Source organism: Triticum urartu, chromosome 3, assembly GCF_003073215.2.
Source record: "Triticum urartu cultivar G1812 chromosome 3, Tu2.1, whole genome shotgun sequence".
Taxonomy (NCBI): domain Eukaryota; kingdom Viridiplantae; phylum Streptophyta; class Magnoliopsida; order Poales; family Poaceae; genus Triticum; species Triticum urartu.
Window position 1 is genome coordinate 233,818,506 of NC_053024.1, and position 25,591 is coordinate 233,844,096.

Here is a 25,591-nt window from a genome sequence, read left to right on the forward strand (position 1 = left end):
CTCACTCATTTATTTGGGCTTCTAAACTACTACTCTGTCCTGGTTTATTCCTCACCATTGTAATTTGTGCTAAATTTTGACCAAAGATTTAACTGGTTTATTCCTCACCATTGTAATCCCTTTATCTAGGTGTGTAAGTCATCTTACAAAAACCAAATAATCCCAAAACACTTAGGCGCGGTGCATTAACTTCTACCTCGTTTCTTGTTTCTTGACATATCAACCAATAAGAGATAAAGAGTGTGCATGCTTTTAATGACTTGAGATATCAAACACGACATGCGGTGGTTAGTTCATTGCATGCAATACTATTAATTAGCAAATAAACATTAACGTTTCTCGTTTTCTCCTCCTCCTTGGTCACGGTGCACAGCCTAAGATGACTTACTCACCTAGACGGATGGAGTAGTGCATGTGACATGCACTAACATTTCATTAGTTAAATTTATGATCAAAATTTGACACAGATTACAATGGGGACCAATAAACCAGGACGGAGGTAGTGGTTATGGGATTACTAATCTAGAAGCCTAAAAGAACTGGCCCCTGGTACTCCTACTAGTAGTAGTACTCAAGTTGGAATTCCAATCGCACGACACAACTTGTTAGGCAAAAAATTCGATACAGGGTGTAGGAAGCGGTTTGGGAATTTGCATGCCTTTCCAACCAGTGAGATACTCCGGAGAAATAACCACAGAGAAGGAAGCTAAAAGTAAACAATCAAACGAGCATTTTTGCATTTGTTTTGCATTGAATCGTTTCACAAGCTTGACTAGTGTTGTTTTTCTACTTTTACAAAAACGCATCGTAATGTTAAAATGTGCATTTGCACGTACTCCCTCCGTCCGGGTTTATTAGGCCTAAAGACAACTTCTCTTAGACTAAGACACATAGTAATTTGCTCACATTAATTCTTCCATTCCACTCCCAATGCACTCTCTCACATGCATGCAGCCAATGAAAAAGCACACATGAAGTGTATTAACTTTTCAGCCATGGCACCAACAACAATAGCTTTCAATACAACCAATGAAATGGTTGCATGCATGCACCTTTCCAACGCGGGGCCTTATAAAAGGGGACATGCTTGTGATGCTGAGAGGCCTAATAAACCCGGACGGAGGGAGTACATAAGTAATAGTAGTACTCCCTCCATCTAGGTGTATAAGTCTTCCCTCCTTCTTGGTCACGGTGCACAACCAAAGATGACTTATTGACCTGGACGGAGGGAGTAGCACAGTCTGCAAGCATATATCGAGAGAGACGTGTAGTGCGATAGTATATAGTAAAGTTTGTGCTATATGCACGTACTTGCAAAATGCGTACGAATACACAAGGTTTCCAAACTTTCCCTTTTACATACTTAATTAAGGACGCTAAAAATTCCTGAACGTTCGGGATTTATCATTTGCGGTCCCAAAACTAATGAGATCGCCTTACGAAACAAAAATTATACTCCTCCTAAAAGCCACGGCACTCGCAGGAGCGCTTGCGACGCGCCACGAGAGACCTGGTGCGTGGCCGTTTCCCAGCGCGCCTTCCGTGGTGCGCTTCTCTTCCTCGGCCTTCTTCTCCGCCTCTATTTTGGCGCGTTCTGCTGGAGGCAAAGCCTCCCACAAGGAGACATCCATTTCTTTCCAAAGCTCCTCAAGGCTGGGGGGGCTCGGCGGGCGGCGCGACGTTCTCCTCGTAGCGCGGAGCCGACGCGTCCTCCGGCGCGCGTGCTGGCGAGATTGGGAACGCCGATGCGTCCACCTCGATGCGTCGCGGCGAGGGGAGGAATGCCGATGCGTCCTCCTCGACTAGTGCAGCGAGGAACAGAATGGCGACGCGTCATGTCGCGGCGAGGAGCAGAACGGCGACGCGTCCTCCTTGACTAGTGGCGGCGAGGAACGGAACGGCGACGCATCGCGTAGCGGCGAGGAGCGGAACACCGACGCGTCCTCCTCGACTAGTGGCGGCGAGGAATGGAATGGCGACGCATGACCGTCCGCGTGGTGCAGCGAGGGGCTCCTAGGGCTTGGGAGGAGCTATTCCATGGTGGTCGACGTGAGAGGAAGGGGGAGGAGATAGCAATGAACGTGAACGTGAGGGGGAGGAGATAGCGATGTCGTGGGAGGCACATTATTTATAGTGAGCAATGGCACACCTACGTAAGATATGGACTGAGCTGCACTGACTTAACTGTAGGTCCAGTTGTGTCACTGACATGTGGGCCAGACCCCTGTTGGGCCCATATGTCAGTGACCCAATGCACCTGCAGTTAAGTAACAACTACGTGGGCATATTTGTTGGAGTAAATTACGGGGGAGCGAAGGGGTGGAAATATTGCTGGTCACAACGGGTTGGACGAGCGTGGGGGGAGGAGAGTCATGCATGCAGATTAAATTAACCCTGCTAAAAAAACGATATTTTAAACGTGGCTACTCGATCTGTGACAACTGGCGAGCCACCGCGCTCCAAGTCATTCACCTGTGGTCCCGACCATCAACTCCTACAGATCAAATTATCACGCAAGCTGACTATTCATACAAAGGTCCTCCACCACGTACCCGGTACCCACGAATGCAGCAATCGTGCACCTAGGGTTTTAGGGTTTATTTGTTAACGTCGCCTTTACGTAACACTCATGTGTGCGAGACAGCGAGAGGCTGACTGCGTGCATGCGCCTCTTCTCTTCGTATATGTACTCCACCGTTTGTCTGGTGTCCAAAAAATTATAATAACTACTAGCAATGTGCCAATGCGTTGCCACACGATCAAAGTAGATTAATACATATTCACTGATTTGATAGAAAAAAAAGTCTAGTTTTGAAATACGTATATCACTAAAAATATGTTATGTTTCACTCAAAATATATTCCTTTGGCGGTTTTGATGAGATAAGGGAGGAATGTTGTTGGTTTCAAGATTCGAGAAGTGGTATATGTCTAATTTCTACTCTTACTAGCAAGATGCCCGTGCGTTGCACGGAACATCAAGATCTTGTGGGAGAAAAGGATGAACGAGGGAAGGCCTTATCTGCAAATGTGGTGAAGAGTGCGGGTAAATTGCCATATTTTCCTTGCTATCCGTCAGATATAAATCGGATGACCTACATTGCAGGATGGCAGGCCCACCATCATCACCAACTCTATTTTTTATCCCTACTCTTATAAAAAGCATTGTCGATGATGATCGTGTGCCTGCCATCCTGCAATATAGGCCGTCCGATCTATATCTGACGGATAGGAAAGAAACTATGGCAATTTTGCAAAAAGATACCCATGCCCCTCTCCACATTTGCAAATAATGCCTTCCCTCGTTCATCCTTTCCCCCCACAAGATAAACTACTCATACAAATGCATCTTGATGTTCCGTGCAACGCATGGGCATCTTGCTAGTTGTTGCAAAAAGTCCATGTGTGTGTGAGAGAGAGGGAGAGTGGAGGAGGACGGAGTGCATGTGTGACAAAGACACAAGGAGTGTGTGTGCGATAGGTATCAGCTTAAAATGAGGCGATAGTGTGTGTGTGCACGATCGAGAGGGCGTGTCTCAAGAAGGGAAGAAAAATCTACATAGATACAAGGAGCGGGAGAGAGACATGTATGCGATGGTGGAAGCACGAGTGTGCGGGTGTATAAACCTATCTAGAGGCTAGCTAGTCGATAAATGTTTCTGAGAGAAATACGAGTCGGGGTGAGAAAGCCAGAGTTTTGTGTGTGTGAGAGAGAGAGACGATAGTCGGGAAGGGGAGTGGAAGCAGGAGTTGTGTGTGTGTCTGTGTGAGAGAGAGAGAGGAGACGGTAGTCGGGGTTGTCTGATCGGTAAACAAATATATAATGTCAGTCTGGGATGGAGACGAAAAGGAGACCGCAACAAATGTTGTGTCTACAGGAGAGAGAAGAGAGAGATAGAGTAATTTTAGTGGTATGAGTCATATGTAGAGACATATAGGGTGTGTGAGAGAATCCCATAGAGAGAAAGACAAAGTGAAAGACGAGTGGAGACTGTGTGTGTGGCGGTGAAAAAGAAAGCTTAGGTACCGAGTGATACCAGAGAACAGTAGAGACGTGAGAGATAATCAAAACCGTGTAATGTATAATGATAGGGAGAGTGTGACACATCTCAAGGGAGACATCGAGAGACCATGTTTGCGAGGATAGGAGAAACATGAAGTGAGCGTGCGGGTGAGCTGGAGAAAAGAGAGTGATAGCTACCTGAAGGAGCATGCATGCGAGAGAGATGGGCGTGAAAGGAGTGAACAAAAAAGGGATTCAAATATTTGAATTCAAGATGATGATACATGTAATCCATACTCGAACCAAAATTGATCTATCAAACATGCATACTCATATGAATTCATGCACATCTATGTTATTTAATATGTAGATATTACTGATCCATACATTTTAGTAGAACATAATTTGGTTAATTTTTTTCTAATTCAACCTTAAGATTTCGAGATCGTTGTATTTGTAAATCATATTATACATATAAAGGAGTAGAATTCTTTGTTGTGCTTTTGAAAGTATATATATAAAAAATGATGTATATAGAATGTAATTCCAATTGAAAATGGATCCCGCCCGGAAAAAAATAGAATACAAACGGGATTCGAATTGAGTTGGCATGGTAAACATGCACTCTGCAAAATTTGAACGAAGCGGGGAAAGTCGTAGTAACCGCCCGAAACCAAAATTGGTGAGATGGAAATCACTACTGCCTATCCCTGCCACGCAAAGCCTATCTGCTGGATTTCTATAGGTTTCGATAGGGGTAGGTTTGTAATTTCACCCAAACGTGACGTAACCGCCTCTCACCCGGATTCATACACGGTGGGCGCCAAAACACAGTGTGTCCTCGGCCGAAATCGACTCCCTCCCCGATTCATATTCATACATGGTGGGCGCCAAAAACAAACTCTCGTCGGCAAATATTCGGTGTATGTGAGATTACCGTCCTATCCCCAACCGACTAATGTTGTTGTGATGTAGTAGAAATTTGAAACGGGGGCTAAGTTTGTAAATTTCCTCGCATTTGAGACAAGCGCGCCCTGAATACATGGTTCCCCCTTCCTCTGTACCTCCCTTTTCCCCATTCGTACTCCGTGGGCGCCAAAACACCCTCTCCACCCCACCCTCCTCCGTCCGCCGCCGTCCTCCACCCCATCCATCGCCGTCCTCCTCCACCATGCCGGAGGTGATACCCCGACCCCGCCGTCCATTACAAGAGATCAACCTCTCTCATCCACGGCTTCGGACCGGGATCCTTGTATCCCGTCCTCTCGCTTCATCCCCGCCGTCGTCCACCTTGCCGGCACCACTCCTACGACCGTCTCGTCCACCGCGCCCCGCCACCACCATCTACCCTCCTAGATCTGCTTCCACGCCACCGACAGCCATCGCTACTGCAGCACCGTCAAATTCTCAGCAGATGCGTACACAGCACCGCACCAGAGGCGGTACTCTTTCGTATCTGCTCAACTTATTTATCACAGCAAGAAAATAGATCGCCACTACTTTACTCTGATTTCTTGTCTTGGTTGTGAAGTTGGCTTTGTCCGGTTTGCACCTTCAGATCCGCCATGGCATGCTCAACACTATACTCCCAATGCCTATGGTTTTCCCCTTCTATATTCCACACTAGTTAAATCACAGTAGAGTAAATTTCAAAATATGGTCAGTCGATTTTTCAGAGCTCGTCGGAGTTCGCCGGTGCGATCGAAGGGGCTCGGGTGGTTGTGGGGCCTCGCCGAACGAAGAAAACTCGACGCAGGTGGGGGTTGGGGCGGGGGGTGGTGGAGGAACATAGGCGGTGGGGGCCGGTGGTCCGGCCGGCGGCCCGTGCGGTGTTCTATATGGGAAGAATCAGAGACGAGGAAGAAGAAGGGTTAGGAGATGTAGGATCTTCATCCAACCGCCTGAAATGGTCGAGAGACAGCTGGGAGTTGCATTCTTAATGCACTCTGGTTCATCATGTGTGGGCACTGCGCAACCAACATTTTATTATCCAAAATCTTCTTGCTCTTCTTTACCATGTTCCTCTTTCGTTCTTATTTAATATGTACTCTCTCCGTTCCTAAATACAAGTCTTTGTATAGATTCCACCATGGACTACATATGGAGCAAAATGAGTGAATCTGCACTCTAAAATGTATCTGGATACATCTATATGTGATCCATAGTAGAAATCTCTACCAAGACTTATATTTTGGAACAGAGGGAGTTTGATAGTAGTACAGTATGTTCCTTGTACTAAAGATGAGCAGGGACATTTGCAGTGTAGAGGTCTATACGGTCGGTTGTGATGGACACTTTGAGCCTCTTTGATTCGTAGGATCTTGTAAACATAGGAATAGGATTTGTAGTGGCCTGCCCAGTTGAATCCTATAAGAATAGCAAGGAAATGCGGGGAGCTGTGTCGCCTTTGAGAGTTACACTGATATTAACACTACCGCACCTTCACTTGAAGAGAGCTGGTATCCGAAGCCTTTCTAGCCGTACCGGCAATACTAGCACATATATTCCAGCAAGTTCCACTTTGCTGATTTTACTCTGATGCTTAAGGTTTTCCCGTTATATCTATACTATGATCTGTGTAGCTGCTTTGTGTCGCACTAGCAGCAGTCCACTCTTGAAGCTAAACACTGCAATGACTTACAAAATTGGCACCAAGGCATTGAGTGCCATTCTGGATGCAATGAAACTCATACGCTCCCCACCTGTTGATTCTTGTTCAGAATATGATCCTAATGACTATTCTAACCTCGAGGAGTCAAAGGCAGATGGCCTATCCTGTTCACCCATCAAGGTGCTTGTTCTAATTTGGCAATGTTTTATTGATTGCGGGTATCTTGCATATGTTGTCTTGCATTTCTTCTACTTTGTTGCACCGCCATCTGCTTAGTTTACTCATCATATATGTCGAGATGCCATGCCCATCCATTATCAATACATATTCCATCTGTCATCATACCATGTTTTTCCACTCAAATGCTGTTCTTGTGCATCAGACATCAAAAAGGAAGAGGGTGATTGCCGAACCTGAAGGAGCACCAGCAAAGTCCTTGAAAAACGTGGTGGTGCCGGAGAAATTAGACAGCACCCCACTTATATTGGTTGTACAACCAGTGACATAAAACGTAGGACCGACTCTAGAAGACTGTACCCATACTTCACTGGCCACACCACTAGCCCCACCACACAGGACCTGCACTCCAGCAAAAGGTATACCGATTTCATTTGCCATAGCACCAGCTGTACCACAAAAAAATCCCACTCCAGCAAAAAGTACAGCAAGTCCACCGGCCGAAGACCTATCCCAACTGTAGAGACGGCCAATTCCTGCAGATTGGAACCCCATTCCATTTATTCCCAGTTTAAAAGACAATGCTTTCAATGTTGTTAGGGACTACATGCATATATTCCCATCATGGAAAGATTATTGTGAAGACAAACACCATTTTCACATCTTCCTATCCAACTTACGTGTAAGTGCTATTATTCATGGCTATTATTTTCCTGTTTTCTGCTGATTGAACACATCAATGATTTACATTACATTGTTGTAACTAGGCGAGGGTCAATTTGGATAGTCATGACGAGCAAAGCTTGCTTGTGCTTTTCAAGAAAGCATTGCAGCAGTATCGGTGTTACCTGAGGAAATCACACTTTGATGGCAAGTCTATAAACGAATTTCCGTGAAGTCTCCAGTGCTAAATTTAGAAGACATCGAATGGAAAAAACTTGTTATGCACTGGTCTCGTTCCCAGGATGAGGTACTTGAAAGTGCGTTATATCGACTAGAGGGGGGTGAATAGGCGATTTTTATTGAAGTCTTCAAAACGTGGAAGTTATGAAGACAAACGATAGAAATAAACCTACTACCCTGCAGCGGAAGGTAGACTACACTAGGCAAACCATAGTCAAGTATTCAATGGAGTGAAAGCACAATGACTAATAGCAGCAATGTAGTAAGGATCAGGTAGGAAGATATTATGAAGCCAAACAGAAAACACAGTCACTCAGTGAAGACTAAAGATAGTGCAATCATACAATGACTTCACAAGGAGTAACAGTAAGTAAAGGGAAGGGAAGATGAAACCAGTGACTCGTTGAAGACAATGATTTGTTGGACCAGTTCCAGTTGCTGTGACAACTGTACGTCTGGTTGGGGCGGCTAGGTATTTAAACCTTAGGACAGACAGTCCTGGACACCCAGTCCTGAACACGCAGCTCAGGACACCCAGTCCTCACCGTATTCCCCTTGAGCTAAGGTCACACAGACCTCGCCCAATCACTCTGGTAAGTCTTCAAGGTAGACTCCCAAACCTTCACAGACTTCGTTCACCGGCAATCCACAATGTCTCTTGGATGCTCAGAACGCGATGCCTAACCGGCTGGAGGATGCACAGTCCTCAAGTGTAATAAGTCTTCAGATCACACAGACAAGAAGACTTAAGTGATGCCTAATTCTCTTTGGCTCTGGGTGGTTAGGGCTTTATCCTCGCAAGGAATTATCTCTCAAAGGCTTCGAGGTGGGTTGCTCTCAAACGACAAAAGCCGTATTCTCAATCTGAGCAGCCAACCGTTTATGGTTGTAGGGGTGGGCTATTTATAGCCACTTGGCAACCCGACCTGATTTGTCTGAAATGACCCTGGGTCACTAAGGAACTGACAGTGTTCCAACGGTCAGATTTCAAACTCACACGGCAACTTTACTTGGGCTACAAGCAAAGCTGACTTGTCCGACTCTGGACAAGATTCGCTCTCATAGTCTTCACTCGAAGACATAGGTTTTTTGTTAGGCATCACTTCGGTCTTTCTGACTGGTTCTCTTGGACCCCACTTAACAGTACGGTGGTTCCTATGACTCAACACAAAAGAAAAAGAACTACGAAAGATCTAAGTCTTCGAGCTCCATAGGCTTCATGTGGTGTCTTCTCTTGTCATAGTCTTCAATGTGAATATCTTCATATACCACCTTTGACTTCAATGTCTTCATACATTTTTAGGGGTCATCTCTGGTAGGAAAACCGAATCAATGAGGGACTTCTACCTATGTTATCCTGCAATTCTCACAAACACATTAGTCCCTCAACTAGGTTTGTCGTCAATACTCCAAAACCAACTAGGGGTGGCACTAGATGCACTTACAATCTCCCCCTTTTTGGTGATTGATGAAAAACTAGTTGAAGTTTTCAATGGGGAATATAATCTGTGAAATTGTAAAGGATAAGGAATTATCTTCATAAGTTGCAAGGGCTCCCCCTGAAGATGTGCATATAAGTAATTTGCTTTTGGAATGCAAATGCACATGGCAGGATGTACTTATGGAGATCCACTTCAACTTATGATGACAATCCACTATGCATGTGAAAGTATATGAAGATAATGACATGCATAATGGAAAATGGACGTCGGCAGAATGATCTAAGTGCGGAATTTATCGTCGCACATGCGGAATTTATCATCGCAAAACAAGGTGGCAAATAAGTAGCAGACGACCATCGAGTTTAAGTGTTACAACTCAAAGAACCAAATGTAGCAAAACGAGAGTTGTAAGCACAAAGCAAAATATAAAGCACCCGCCCATATGGACCCGATTGAAGACTATCAAACTCATATGCTTCTCCCCCTTTTGTCAGTAAGGACCAAAAAGGTTTGAAGACACAGAGCATCTACTCGTTCCCATGAAGAGTAGGTGATGCAGCAGGGTCGTTGGTGGTGTTTGGCGGTGTAGACGAGCTTGGAGCAGAGTCAAAGCGTGCTAAAGATTGTGGCGGTGAAGTAGCATCGTCTTCATCCTCGATCACTCTGGCATTTACAGTTGCAGCAGAGGAAGAGAACTCAGAGTCTTCAAGGGATGGAGTTCTTCGCAGCACTGCCCTTCGAGGAGGTGTGGAGTCAAGCTTGAATCGCTCAGTGAAGCCATCCTCTTGAAGATCATCTTCAGAACACATCAGCGTTAGCCCTTTCCATGTACGGCGAGAGGTCTCATGGGCAACGAAAGCATTCTTGGTGGCAAGATTGCGAATGCGATTAACATCCACCAAGAGGCTTTTCATCTGATGCTTCAGCCAGTCATGATGCCTATCCTGTTTCTGATGAAGAGCCACAAGAAGCTCTCGGTCGTTGAGAACATGAGTGCGCTTCTTGGGTCGTGGAGCAGTTGTGCTATCAGTGGCTTCAGTGAGAGCAGGATGTGGTGCACATGTAGTGCCAGCCAACGGATACACACGAGTGACTGCTTCAACACCTTCAACGTTCTAAGTGAAACTCTGATGCTCTGCATTCTGAAGACTTAGAGGTTCCTTGGCAGGCTCAGGATAGATGGCTTCAGTAGACATATCCACATCAGGCAAGAAGATCCGATGGTTGCGGGTTGAGGGCTGATACGAGATAGCGGAGTGAAGTTTGATCAGCCGCATTACCCAAGGGGCGTAGAACTTCAAACCAAACAGATCAGAGCCTGATGCAGCAAGTTGGCGTATGAAGAAATCCTGTGCATTGAAGCATTTTCCATGAAGATTATAGAAGATCAAAGTCTTCATTGCACCCTCAAGCTTGGCATTTGGAGAGTGCCCTTTGATGGGCCAGAGAGTTCGCCTTATGATGTGATAAATGGTTCTTGGCAGATACTCAAGGTCTTCAATGAAGAACTCCATGGGATAAGCAGCATCTTGGGGCAATGGCTTCATCATGCTGAGCATCTGACTCATATCAGGTCCAGGCTTCTGAAAGATGCTCCAATAGCTTCACTATGCAGCTGACAGCCATGCTCGTAGAGATCGCCAGGAGTGGGCAAGCCAGTGAGCTCAATGATGTCAAAGGCTTTGGCTTCGTGATGAACATTTCCAGTCATCCACTCCAGGACCCAAGTCTTCGGATCTCTGCTATACCCGCGGATGTGAAGTGTGGCATAGAATTGGAGCAGCAACTCTTCATTCCAATGCTCTTGGTCAGTAACGAACGGCAGCAGTCCAACTTCCTTGAAGCAATCCAAAGCTTCTTTGAGATAGGGCAGACCAGCTATAGCTTCAATGTTAAGGCGCTTGTGGGGGAAGATGCGACCTTGATTGTATAGTATGCAGGAGTAATAGCTTCACTGCGGATAGCTCCAGAACCTATCAGATGATATCCTTTCCCTTGAGTAGGGGTTCCTGGAGCTATTGAAGAATGTGTTGTCTGCTCTGAAGCCATTGACATTGAAGGAGCCAGGTGCTGATGTAGGACCTGGGAACCTTGGCAATCTTGGGATTGGCTTCTGTACCTGAGGCCTATGCTCAACATGATAGTCGAACTGGGGACCGGCAGCAGACTCAGGAACAGAAGTTGCGGGATCAGTGGCTTCGCCGTCTTCTGATGCTTTTGTTGGGGAGGGCTCCACATTAGCTTCATTGGTGGTTGTGGCAGCCTCAAGATTTTCATCCTCCACTTGACGAGCTGGAGGGTCGGTCACAAGCACGTTCTCCTTGAGAACTTCTTCTTGGTGGGACAGGGGAGTGGGAACTCATGGGACTCCTTCTTCCGCGGCTGATGCAGCCAGATTGTCTTCAGCAGAGACTTGAGGACTTGGACCATTGCGAAGCCTGCACAATGCGGGCGACGCCTGTGGAGTTGGAGTGGGCTGGGCCTCATAGTCTTGTTCCTCTTGTGGGCGATCCGCCCATGAAGCATCCTGTGCAATTGGCGTCAGTGGACGACCAATGCTGATGAGTTCGCTGTTCTCAAGCTGAAGAAGGACTGCACCATCTTCTACATTGTCATGTTGACCAATGTCTTCAGCAGCGATGGCATTAGCTGCTAGAAAGTCTTCAGCTTCATGAGCCTCTGTGGAAGCAGGCTCATGGATTGTCAGTTGTCGTTCAGCTTCAGGATAGACCATAGAAATGGGTTCAACTATCAAGGGCTCTGTGGGAGCAGCCCGATCTTTCTTGGTCTTCCTCTTCTTCTTGGAGGGGGCAGTAGGAGAGGCTTCAGGATGTTTCCTCTTCCTGGCTTCAGCCTCAGCAGTCCTTGTCTTCTTGAGCTCTGAAGCGGTTGACCGGCTTTTTGGCTTCGAGCCAGTCAGTCTTGCTTCCTGCCTTGGTGCGTCGGGTTCAGCCGTGGCAGGCTTCTTCTTCTTCTTTGCGGCCATCCTGGGGTCGATGCCAGGACGCCCAAGGGCCTTGCGCTTCTCAGCCTCATTGTAGGCTTGCACACATCTGTCAGCCAGAGCCTTCATGCGCTCACGCGAGCCCTGAGCTTCTGCATGTTTCTTCAGAAAGGCTTCCTTGAGCTCGTGCATCATGATCTTGAAGTTCTTCACTTCTCGCACACTGAGCTTGGCCATATGCTTCTTGAATTGAGCCTTTTCATAGTCAATCTTTTGCTTCAGTTCAACAATGCGCTGGGCGACAGCTAGCTCTGAAGCAATGGCGCCTTGGAAGGCGACACTGAGGCCAATGGGTAGCTGCAGATCTTCAAAGCTGATGTTTGGTGTGTCAAACCACTCGTCAATGAAGTTGTGGATGATGGTTACATCAAAGAGAGGCAGATCATTGAAGATTTCTGCTTCTTCTTTGCTCTTGATGAGTTGCTCAAGAGTGTCATCTACAAGATCTTCATCACTTGACAGAATGTCATCATTGCGCAGAATGGCAGCAGCTGTCAGCTCTTGGCCGGTATGTGGCAGAGGCATCTTGCTCTTCTGGGGCTTGGAGATGCGTGATAAGTCTTCAGACTGCACACTGTCTTCAGGAGGTGCAGTTGCCAGTGGCTTCGCCCGTGAGACTTTTGGTGAAGGGGCAGGCTTTGAAGCTTTAGACTTCTTCAGCTTCTTTGTCTTCAGCACTGCAGGCGCTTCATCTGATTCAGTGTCAGCTGCAGGCTCATTCACTGCAGTCCCTTGAACTAAGATGCGGGTGATGAGGCCTTCAAGGTTGTAGAAAGGACCGATGACATTTGGTTCTGCATCTCATGTGCCATCTGCCCTTGGTGCTGAGGGACCAGGGTTGAAGTCTAACCCCAAAGTCTTCTTGTTCTGCTTCGCTGAGTTCTGGGCAAATTGGAAATTGCGCTTGAACAGATTGTCGTCGCGACACCATAGCAGTGACGATGGGTGAGCATCAGCAGGCTGTGGCCCACGGACCATGCAGGGATAGAAGCCCTGTTGAATGGCTTCATCTCTGGACATGGGTAGGAGATTCTTGTATTGGATGTCTCCCCACGGTCTCTTGATGGCGTTTTTCTCAGCATATTCCTGGGTTACAAATCTGTATTTGAACCATTGTTCTGCCCAATATCTTCGAATCCATTGGATTCGGGTCTTGCGCTGATTGTAATCCTCTTCAGGATCTGTCTTGTACAGTTCTGAGAGTTCATCTGGCAGATCTCTGGATGTTTCTCCATGACGCTTTCTGCCACCCTTCCTTGCTGTTTTCTCTGAAGCCATAAACTTTAACTTGAAAGGCTTCAACACGTTCAAAGGCTTCAAAGGTTTTCGCTTGCTGGACCAACAGGAACTGGCTTCGGGAGAATTTATGTGATGCTGTAAGAATTCTGCAAGTGAATGCAGACTATGAGAACCAAAGGATTCTCCCACGGACATGTACCTGTGACAGCATTAAGGTGCGAGGGAAGGGGAAGAGGTCATATGCATTCTTAGAAGATTTTGAAGATAAATCAGTTTAGAAGACATTGACCTCATCGTGCGAAGACATTCACTCATAGAAAAGGAGTTGGTTCCAGATTTGTACAAATCCACAGATCAGTACAAGTGAGGAATCTAACTACTTTGTGAAGTACAAGTAAATATACTAGGCATGTTATGAGATGCAGTATGAGAGAGATCTAACTTGTGTGAATAGAAACTGCTTGTGGTAGAAAGTGACAAATCCATAGGATCAATGGTGTTGTAAAAAGAAAGTTTTATTTACCACACTAAGAACTGCTAGACAGAGTGGAAGATGAGGCCGAGCAGTTCAATCTTCCGTGCCCTAACTTGGCGACGGAGGACACCTACGGCGACGGCGGAGAGGACGATGTCCGCGGTCGGCGTGAAGACGGCGTCGGAGAGGTTGCGGCAGCGAAGCGCTTCGTCGCCGGCGTCGTCGAGGGCTAGCGGTGGCGCTAGGGTTCGTGCAAGAGTGGAAGAAGAGATAATGACCGCTGTGAGGGTGTATTTATAGGTACATGGGCGGCACTGCGCTATTACACAGGTGCCCCTGGCGATTCGCATCTGAGGAACACGTGGCCATTATGCGGAATTTTGGGGTTTGTTCCACGTCCCACGCACGCCTGGATTGTCAGGTGGTCATTCCTACTTCTCCGGATTTCATGTGAAGGAATGAGCATTGAAAACGAATTAATGGTTGTCTCTGTATCTTCTGCTGACAAGGACGCAGAGAAGACATTCAACAGTTTCAATAGAATGCATATGATTTGGAGAGATAGAATTTGAGATAGAAAGCATACAGAGGTTAGGGTCCGATCACATTCACTTAGTTCAAAAGATTCAACAAGACGACATAGCTATAAGTGAATGCTGTAGAGGACAAAACACTAGTATATATATATATATATAATCAACATAGTGAAGATAATCATGAAGATATGTTGAGATTGAAGTCAAACCAAATGTGAAGACATAGCAAATGTAACGCCATGAGTGAAACACTTCAAACAAAAATTTGGTGGTGGCGTTACCCACCGTATAGGAAGTATTAGACCCAGACACGGCGCACAATTATCGTGGCGCTCCGAAGTCAAATTCCACATTAATGTATTCACACTTAGAATGTATGTCTTCATTGATTGAAGATATACTTTACTTCGTGTGTTGCACATCTAAGTCATCAGTATGCATAAGTGTTAGGATGTGTGCCAGATCACAGGACATTTGAGGATTCCAAGATATTTAGCTCACACCGTAACTTGCAAAATCTCTTCTCATCCAAGGGCTTGGTGAAGATATCTGCCAATTGCTCTTCAGTGTTGACGTGTATGATATCAATATCTTCCTTCACAACATGATCTCTGAGAAAGTGATGACGAATTTCAATGTGCTTTGTCTTCAAGTGCTGAACTGGGTTGTTGGCAATCTTGATGGCGCTTTCGTTGTCGTAGTAGAGTGGCACTTGCTTCAGATGAATGCCATAGTCCTTGAGTGTTTGCTTCATCCATAGAAGCTGAGCGCAGCAAGATCCAGCAGCAATGTATTCAGATTCAGCAGTGGAAAGAGATACACAGTTCTGCTTCTTTGAAGACCAACATACTAGTGATCGTCCCAGAAAGTGACATGTGCCTGATGTAGACTTGCGATCAACTTTGTCACCAGCATAATCAGCATCCGAGAATCCAACCAGATCAAACTCTGAGCCCTTTGGATACCATAATCCTAGAGTTGGGGTGTGAGCCAAATATCGAAGAATTCGCTTCACAGCTAAGTGATGCGACTCCTTTGGTGTCGCTTGAAATCGAGCACACATGCAAACACTAAGCATAATATCTGGCCTAGATGCACATAGATAAAGTAAAGAACCAATCATGGAGCGGTATACCTTTTGATCGAACTCTTTACCATTGTCATTGGGACCCAGATGATGTTTGGCTGGCATTGGTGTTGTGAAGCCTTTGCAGTCTTGCATACCAAACTTCTTCAGGCAATCTTTGAGATACTTCTCTTGAGATATGAAGATGCCGTTGCGTTGTTGTCGTATTTGAAGACCGAGGAAGAACTTCAGCTCCCCCATCATGGACATTTGATATTGCTCTTGCATCATATATCCAAACTCTTCACTGTACTTCTGATTGGTGCAGCCGAAGATAATGTCATCCACATATATTTGGCATACAAACAGTTCACCATCATATGTCTTCGTGAAGAGAGTGGGGTCTAGGGAACCAGGTATGAAGCCTTTGCTCTTCACGAAGTATTTGAGTGTGTCATACCAGGCCCGAGGGGCATGAGGCCATACAGTGCCTTGTTGAGCTTGTATACCATGTCAGGGTGTTTTGGATCTTCAAAGCCAGGCGGTTGTGCAACATACACTTCTTCTTCAATCTTGCCATTGAGAAAAGCACTCTTCACATCCATTTGATATAGAAGTATGTTATGATGATTTGCATAGGCCAGCAGTATGCGTATGGCTTCAAGTCTAGCCACAGGAGCAAATGTTTCATCAAAGTCAATGCCTTCCACTTGAGTATATCCTTGAGCAACGAGACGAGCTTTGTTTCTGACAACTTGACCATGCTCATCTTGCTTGTTGCGGTATATCCATTTGGTGCCTATTATATTGTGCTTCCGTGGATCAGGATGCTTAACCAGTTCTCATAAATTATTCAGCTCAAACTGTTGAAGCTCTTCTTGCATAGCTTGAATCCATTCAGGTTCCGTGAAGGCTTCTTCAACTTTCTTGGGTTCTGTTATTGAGACGAATGCGAAGTGCCCACAGAAATTTGCTAGTTGAGTTGCCCTTGAACGAGTGAGTGGACCAGGTGCATTGATGCTATCAATTATTCTTTCAATCTGCACTTCATTGGCAACGCGAGGATGTACAGGGCGAAGACTTTGCTCTTGCTGATCATTGTCGCTGTTAGAAGGAATGTCTTCAGGCTGAGCATTGTCTTCATGTTGATCAGGTGCTGAGATGATAAGTTCTTCTTCAGGATGAGCTTCAGAAGGTATAATTTCTCCAGTTCCCATAAGCTTGATTGATTCACTGGATGGAACTTCATCTAGCACATTTGGCAGTTGCTCTCTTTGTGAACCGTTGGTCTCATCGAACCGCACATCCACTGTTTCAACCACTTTGTAATGAAAGAGATTGAAGACTCTGTAGGAGTGCAAATCCTTTCCATATCCAAGCAGAAAACCCTCATGTGCTTTTGGTGCAAACTTTGAGGTGTGATGTGGGTCCTTGATCCAGCACCTTGCGCCAAATACTCTGAAGTAACTGACATTTGGCTTCTTGCCAGTAAGGAGCTCATAAGATGTCTTATTCAGAAGCTTGTGAAGATAAACACGATTGATTGTATGGCATGCAGTATCAATGGCTTCAGGCCAGAATTTTCTTGGGGTCTTGTATTCATCTAGCATCGTTCTGGCCATCTCAATGAGTGTTCTGTTCTTGCGTTCAACGACGCCATTCTGCTGTGGCGTGTACGGGGCCGAGAATTCATGTGTGATGCCCAAGGTATCAAGATATGTATCAAGGCCAGTGTTCTTGAATTCAGTGCCATTGTCACTTCTGATGTGCTTTATCTTGGCGCCATAGTTGTTCATAGCTCGATTTGCGAAGCATCTGAAGACATCCTGCACTTCAGTCTTGTAAAGGATTATGTGCACCCAAGTATATCTAGAATAATCATCAACAATAACAAAGCCATAGAGGCAAGCAGTACTAGTAAGAGTTGAGTAATGAGTGGGACCGAAAAGATCCATGTGAAGCAGTTCGAAGGGTCAAGTAGTGGTCATGATTGTCTTTGAGGGATGTTTGGCCCTCGTCATCTTCCCTGCTTCACAGGCACCGCATAAGTGATCTTTCTTGAACTTGACGCCCTCGATGCCTATGACATGCTTCTTCTTTGCAAGGGTGTGGAGGTTTCTCATGCCAGCATGCCCTAGCCTCCGATGCCAGAGCCAACATTCTGAAGCTTTTGCTAGAAGACATACGGCAAGCTGTGGTCCTGCTGAGAAATCTACCACATACAAATCATCCTTTCGATACCCTTCAAATACTAGAGACTTGTCAGATTCCATTAGTACAAGGCAACGATATTTTCCAAATATTACGATCATGTTCAAATCGCAAAGCATTGAGACAAACATTAAGTTGAAGCCAAGGGATTCAACAAGCATGACTTTATCCATGTGTTGATCCCTTGAGATTGCAACTCTACCTAGACCCAATACCTTACTTTTACCAGTGTCAGCAAATGTGATGTGGCTCTTGTCGGATGGACGTAAGGTTGAGTCCATAAGAAGGCTTCTTTTGCCAGTCATGTGATTTGTACACCCACTGTCAATAATCCATTCTGAAGACGCTGGTGTCGTACCCTACAGTGCAGTTAGGGGGATAGGCTTCACCAAGAGCATTGTGAAGCAAAAACATTTGACAAACCAATGGGTTATGAAAGCTTAGATCCAGATTAGGACTAATAGGGAGAGTAGCAAGCGATTCAGGAACGAAGTACATAGTAAGACCATTCGGGCATTTGACCTTGTGCCCTACAAGATGTTTAAGGTCCCCAGCAATAGCGTCAGACGATTTTGGTTTTCTGCTGGAGACCTTTCCCTGCAAAAGAGAGTTAAGCTTTCTTAGCCACCCACATCTTCAAGGGTGGCTTAGAAGCAATAAGTCTAAGTGCAGCATCTGAGAATTTTGGCTTTGGAGCCCTAGCAAACAGTCTTGCAGGCGGACAATAGTACTCATAAGAATAAGCAGAATAGTTCTTGTTCGTATGAACATGCGGTTTGATGAACCGCTCTCATATTCATACACCTGAGTATGGTTTCTCTGCAAAACATTTGCGTTAGTGCGACTCAGGTGAGTCCTCTGTCTGTATGAAGCCTTTGGACCGTATGAAGCCTTTGGTCTGAGGTTTGTCTTCTTCATGTGAGGTGTCATGATGGCATTCACAGGAAGATTCTCCAGACACCTTTTCGGAACCCAGATCTTCTTCATAGGCAGCCCATTCCTGCAGTTAGTACCAATGTACCTGGCAAACACTTCACCATTCTGATTCTTAAACAGTATATAGTTTGCATCAAAGGATTCATCAATGATAATGGGGTTAGCACAAGTGAAGCCAGATAGATTGGATGGATCTGCTGAAGGTTCCTTTGCAGCAACCCACATGGTTTTGGGGTACTGCTCAGGTTTCCAGTATGAGCCATCAGCATTCATTTTCCTTACGAACCCAACACCTTCTTTCCTCAAGTTTCGGTTCAGAATCTGCTTTTTGAGGACATCACATAGTGTCTGATGCCCTTTAAGACTTTTGTACATCCCTGTTTCAAGCAATGTCTTCAACCTAGCATTCTCATCAGCAATAGCAGTGGTATCCTCAGCAGAGGGGTTAGTTACCACATCAACAGTTGAAGATATTGCAACAGTAGTAGCAGTAGAACATTCAGCAATAGAAGTAGCATTATCACGCTCAATGCATTTAAGACATGGTGGTTCAAATCCTTCCTGAGCGGAACTGATATGTTTGGCGCGAAGTGACTCGTTTTCCTTTTGAAGATCTTCATGAGCCGCTCTCAATTTCTCAAGATCTTGCTTCCTTTGAAGATAATCATAGGAAAGCTTTTCATGAGTTGTTGAGAGAGTTTCATGACGACTTTCAAGTTCCTGATACTTAACGTGAAGATTTTTTAGGTCTTCAATTAAGGATTCAGATCGAGTCATTTCAGCACCTAACAGATCATCGCTTCTGTCTAACAATTTTTGAATATGTTCCATAGCTTTCTGTTGTTCAGTTGCAATTTTAGCAAGTGTTTTGTAGCTGGGTTTTGAACCACAATCAGAGTCATCGTCACTAGATGTTTGATAGTGAGTAGTGCGTGTGTTTACCTTGGCACCGCGTGCCATGAAGCAGTAGGTAGAAGCGGAGTAGTCCTTGTCATTTGCATCGGTGTCGGTTATGAAGTCATTGTCTTCAGTGTTGAAGATGGACTTGGCAACGTATGCTATAGCCAGACTTGCGACGCCTGAATCGGACTCCTCCTTAGACTCCACCTCCGCCTCCTCAGAAGCAGACTCCTCCTCTGAATCCATTTCCTTGCCAACAAACGCACGTGCCTTGCCAGATGAGATCTTCTTATGTGATGAAGACTTTGAGGAAGACTTGGAAGAAGACTTTGAGTATTTCTTCTTCTTCTTGTCGTCAGAGTCATATTCCTTGCTCTTCTTCTTCTTTTTGTTCTCATTGTCCCACTGTGGACACTCAGAGATGAAGTGGCCAAGTTTCTTGCACTTGTGACATGTTTTCTTCTTGTAGTCATGAGCAGAAGCTTCATCATTCCTTGAGCTTGACCAGGACGACTTTCTGAAGCCTTTCTTCTTGGTGAATTTTTGGAACTTCTTGACAAGCATAGCAAGTTCCCTTCCAATGTCTTCAGGATCATCAGAACTGCTGTCAGATTCTTCTTCAGATGAGGAGACAGCTTTTGCCTTCAAGGCACGAGTTCGCCCATAGTTTGGACCATAGATATCTCTTTTCTCATAAAGCTGAAACTCATGTGTGTTGAGCCTCTCAAGTATGTCAGACGGATCGAGTGTCTTGAAATCAGGACGTTCTTGAATCATCAGGGCTAGAATGTCAATTGAACTATCAAGTGATCTCAGTAGTGTCTTGACGACTTCATGTTTGGTGATCTCAGTAGCGCCGAGGGCTTGAAGCTCATTTGTGATGTCAGTGAGTCGGTCAAATGTGTGCTGGACATTCTCATTGTCATTTCGCTTGAAGCGGTTGAAGAGGTTGCGAATGACACTGATTCTCTGATCTCTCTGGGTTGAGACTCCTTCATTAACCTTGGAGAGCCAGTCCCAGACCAGCTTAGATGTTTTCAAAGCACTCACACGGCCATACTGTCCTTTGGTCAGATGACCACAGATGATATTCTTGGCAGTAGAGTCCAGTTGAACGAATTTCTTGACATCAGCAGCAGTGACACCTTCTCCAGCCTTGGGAACACCGTTCTCGACGACATACCATAGGTCGACGTCAATGGCTTCAAGATGCATGCGCATCTTATTCTTCTAGTAGGGATATTCAGTTCCATCGAAGACGGGGCACGCAGCGGAGACTTTAATTATCCCTGCAGTCGACATAGCTAAAACTCTAGGTGGTTAAACCGAATCACACAGAACAAGGGAGCACCTTGCTCTGATACCAATTGAAAGTGCGTTATATCGACTAGAGGGGGGTGCATAGGCGATTTTTATGAAAATCTTCAAAACGTGGAAGTTATGAAGACAAACGATAGAAATAAACCTACTACCTTGCAGCGGAAGGTAGACTACACTAGGCAAACCATAGTCAAGTATTCAATGGAGTGAAAGCACAATGACTAATAGCAGCAATGTTTTAAGGATCAGGTAGGAAGATATTATGAAGCCAAACAGAAAACACAGTCACTCAGTGAAGACTAAAGATAGTGCAATCATACAATGACTTCACAAGGAGTAACAGTAAGTAAAGGGAAGGGAAGATGAAACCAGTGACTCGTTGTAGACAATGATTTGTTGGACCAGTTCCAGTTGCTGTGACAACTGTACGTCTGGTTGGGGCAGCTAGGTATTTAAACCTTAGGACACACAGTCCCGGACACCCAGTCCTGAACACGCAGCTCAGGACACCCAGTCCTCACCGTATTCCCCTTGAGCTAAGGTCACACAGACCTCGCCCAATCACTCTGGTAAGTCTTCAAGGTAGACTCCCAAACCTTCACAGACTTCGTTCACCGGTAATCCACAATGTCTCTTGGATGCTCAGAACGCGACGCCTAACCGGCTGGAGGATGCACAGTCCTCAAGTGTAATAAGTCTTCAGATCACACAGACAAGAAGACTTAAGTGATGCCTAATTCTCTTTGGCTCTGGGTGGTTAGGGCTTTATCCTCGCAAGGAATTATCTCTCAAGGCTTCGAGGTGGGTTGCTCTCAAACGACAAAAGCCGTATTCTCAATCTGAGCAGAGAACCATTTATGGTTGTAGGGGGTGGGCTATTTATAGCCACTTGGCAACCCGACCTGATTTGTCTGAAATGACCCTGGGTCACTAAGAAACTGACACGTGTCTCAACGGTCAGATTTCAAACTCTCATGGCAACTTTACTTGGGCTACAAGCAAAGCTGACTTGTCCGGCTCTGGACAAGATTCGCTCTCATTGTCTTCACTCGAAGACATATGTTTTTGGTTTAGGCATCACTTCAGTCATTCTGACTGGTTCTCCTGGACCCCACTTAACAGTACGGTGGTTCCTATGACTCAACACAAAAGAAAAAAGAACTACGAAAGATCTAAGTCTTCGAGCTCCATAGGCTTCATGTGGTGTCTTCTCTTGTCATAGTCTTCAATGTGAATATCTTCATATACCACCTTTGACTTCAATGTCTTCATACATTTTTAGGGGTCATCTCTGGTAGGAAAACCGAATCAATGAGGGACTTCTACCTATGTTATCCTGCAATTCTCACAAACACATTAGTCCCTCAACTAGGTTTGTCGTCAATACTCCAAAACCAACTAGGGGTGGCACTAGATGCACTTACAGTACTGTCTATGAAATCACATGACAATTTGAACTTCTACTTTTCCGCATGTGTCTTATGGATCTTTTTTGCAGGAAATCTGCTCGAAGAAGAATTCCGGTTTGACAAGAACGACAGGATATCGCAAATATGCTGCCCGCTGCTTTGCTCTTGTTAGTACCTATTGTCATGTATCACTGTACTTGCATACATACTTGGTTCATTATGTGACAGCAGTATGCATGATAGCTTGCTTATCAATTGTTCGCTCCAAATTATCTGATCTGTATGAATGGTTACATTAGTGTAGAATATATCCAATGCCAATGTTCTTTTAGCTCTGCATTGTTCTTGTAAGTACATGATGTCCTTCATCAGTGTACTTATAATGACAGGTAGTTGTTCATGTACCATCACTCTGCAGCTTATTTTCCTTTGCCCTCCATTTTCTACACATCAGATCTATATTTACTCTTACCATAAGGTTGGTACTGAAGAATTTTAGCTGTGCATTGCTCTTGGCTGTACCTTTTGCCTGTATCGCTGCACTTACATTTATAGCTACTTGGTTATGTAGCATCACTCTTCATCTTATCTTAAATATTCTCCATTTTTTCGTATATTATCACATCTATATTTACTCTTAACAAAATGTAGAATAAAGGCAATGCTGTTGAAGAAGATTCTGTGGTAAACTTCTTGAATTGCCCCCCCCATCAGCATGGACAAGGCCTTTATAGAGAATGTCTTCACCAATAATGTAAGTTTGTCCATCTCAAGCCTTCAAACTTTGTTGTATATATTTGGTTAGGCATGACTGCAACAGCTGTTTATTTTTAGTGTTTGCATCAAATTGCTTGTTTAAAGTTTATTATGTAGTTCATAAACAAAAGTTTGTCCTTTCTCAATGTAAGTTTTCAGTTATACAACCAAGTTCCTTCTTCATACCATGTAAATTAAACTATACAGAGCAAGTGATCTTCTTTTGCACTGCATGTATGCTTCTGTTCTTCATCCGTAATCTAGTGGTTTGGTGAACCTACCCACTACAGCACAATGTCATATTCTGCAATGTCTTAACTATGAACAATGTCATATCATTCTACTATTATTTAAACCGTCTCTTTATTTGCCAATCTAAAATGGTATAAATTGACAGCACACTAACCATTGATACTTATGAGTTTTTGATCTGTAATCCAGTGGTGTCGTGAAGCTGCCAACTCCTTCACAATGCCATTTCCTGCCATGTCTTGACCTGAACAATACCATATTGTGTTAATGCAATTTTAAACTGTGTCACTTTATTCGTCAGTAAGAAATGTGATGAATTGTCAGCACTGATACTTTTATGTGCAAAACCTGTCATCTGTCTGCTTGTTTATCTTTCAGAGTGAGGAAGATATAAGTGTTGAACAAGCGCAGTCTCATCATCTTGCTCAGCTGCTTGTACTGTAGCTCCCCAGCAGGGCTAACCTTTCTTGAACTCTATTGAAGTGCTGTCGGTTTTGTACATTATTTTGTCGACGTGTTTATTTGCACTGGTGGCGATCTTTGATGCCCAGTGTATGTAATCTGTTGTTTGCTTTATTATCATAGTGGCGAACTTTGATACCCAGTGGATGTAATATGCCGTATTTTCTTTATTGTATAGTCTAGTTTTTTTCTTATTCACGACGATGTAGTTATTTTACTGTATATATATCCTATCTTCGCAGTAAACCAGCCAAACCGTAAAATTACGGTACATAATCGGGCCGTCATGCAATCACGATGTAGGTTGGGCCCGAACCGTGCCGAACAGCTCACGGGCAGGCAGCAGCCTGAAATGAACCCCGACCCATGATTGTGCGAATCAAATCACGGGCTTTTAACAGGCCAAAATTGTCTCGGTCCTTGTTTGGCCCAATCAGATATCGGCTGCGAGCAGGCTGGATGCAAACCGGGCCGTAGTTAGGCCCAACTATATGACGGGCTTTTAACAGGCCGAAATTAATATAGGGCCAACATGTTAAACGGGCCCTTAACAGGCCAAAACTAATATCAGGCCAAATTACTAAGTGGAACTTTAGCAAGTGGGCCTGTCGGTGTCAAAACCGGCGGATCTCGGGTAGGGGGTCCCGAACTATGCGTCTAAGGCGGATGGTAATAGGAGGCAGGGGACAAGATGTTTTACCCAGGTTCGGGCCCTCTTGATGGAGGTAAAACCCTACGTCCTGCTTGATTATTCTTGATAATATGAGTAGTACAAGAGTTGATCTACCACGAGATCAGAGAGGCTAAACCCTAAAAGCTAGCTTATGGTATGATTGTATGTTGTCCTACGGACTAAAACCCTCCAGTTTATATAGACACCGGAGGGGGCTAGGGTTACACAAGGTCGGTTACAAAGGAGGAGATATACATATCCGTATTGCCTAGCTTGCCTTCCACGCCAAGTAGAGTCCCATCCGGACACGGGACGAAGTCTTCAATCTTGTATCTTCATAGTCCAACAATCCGGCCAAAGGATATAATCCGGCTGTCTGGAGACCCCCTAATCCAGGACTCCCTCAGTAGCCCCTGAACCAAGCTTCAATGACGATGAGTCCGGCGCGCAATGTTGTTTTCGGCATTGCAAGGCGAGTTCCTCCTCCGAATACACCACAGAAGAGTTTGAATACAAGGATAGTGTCCGACCCTGCAAAATAAGTTCCACATACCACCGTAGAGAGAATAATATTTCCACAGATCCAATCCGTTGACACGTTTTGGCAGCATGACATCATGCCATGGTCCGGTAATTATTCGAACCGTTTTTCTTTAACCAGCCCCGCACATAACGCGGGATGGTTTCTTGACACGTCTTGTCAAGGCAGAGATCGTGTTCCCCTTATTACATGATTCTCATCAATACGGACATGGGTAACCCAACCGCGCCATCAATTACGGCGCTTGGGGGATAAGCGAGTTTTACCAGGCTAGTGGGGGCGCATAGTCTAGTCCGCCCTTATAAAGGGATAAGATCTCACCTTTTTCTACCCACGCCTTCTTCCTCCTTGCTCATCCATTCTCGCGCACTCGAGCTCCAGCGCCCAAGTCCGCATCCTCCTCCTCAACTCTCTCCAAACATGTTCGGAGCGAGAGGCAAGTGGATGGCCTCCTTCGTCATGGAGGGGCACATCAAAAAGTTGCATGGAGCCGGATACTTAGCCGCGGACATCGCGCACCGGCTGCCAACCACGGGGCATGTCGTCCCTACCCCAGAACCTCACGAAAGGGTGGTTTTCCTCCCTCATTTCCTCCGCGGATTGGGGTTTCCCCTCCATCCATTCGTCAGCGGCCTCATGTTCTACTACGGGCTGGACTTTCATGATCTGGCCTCGA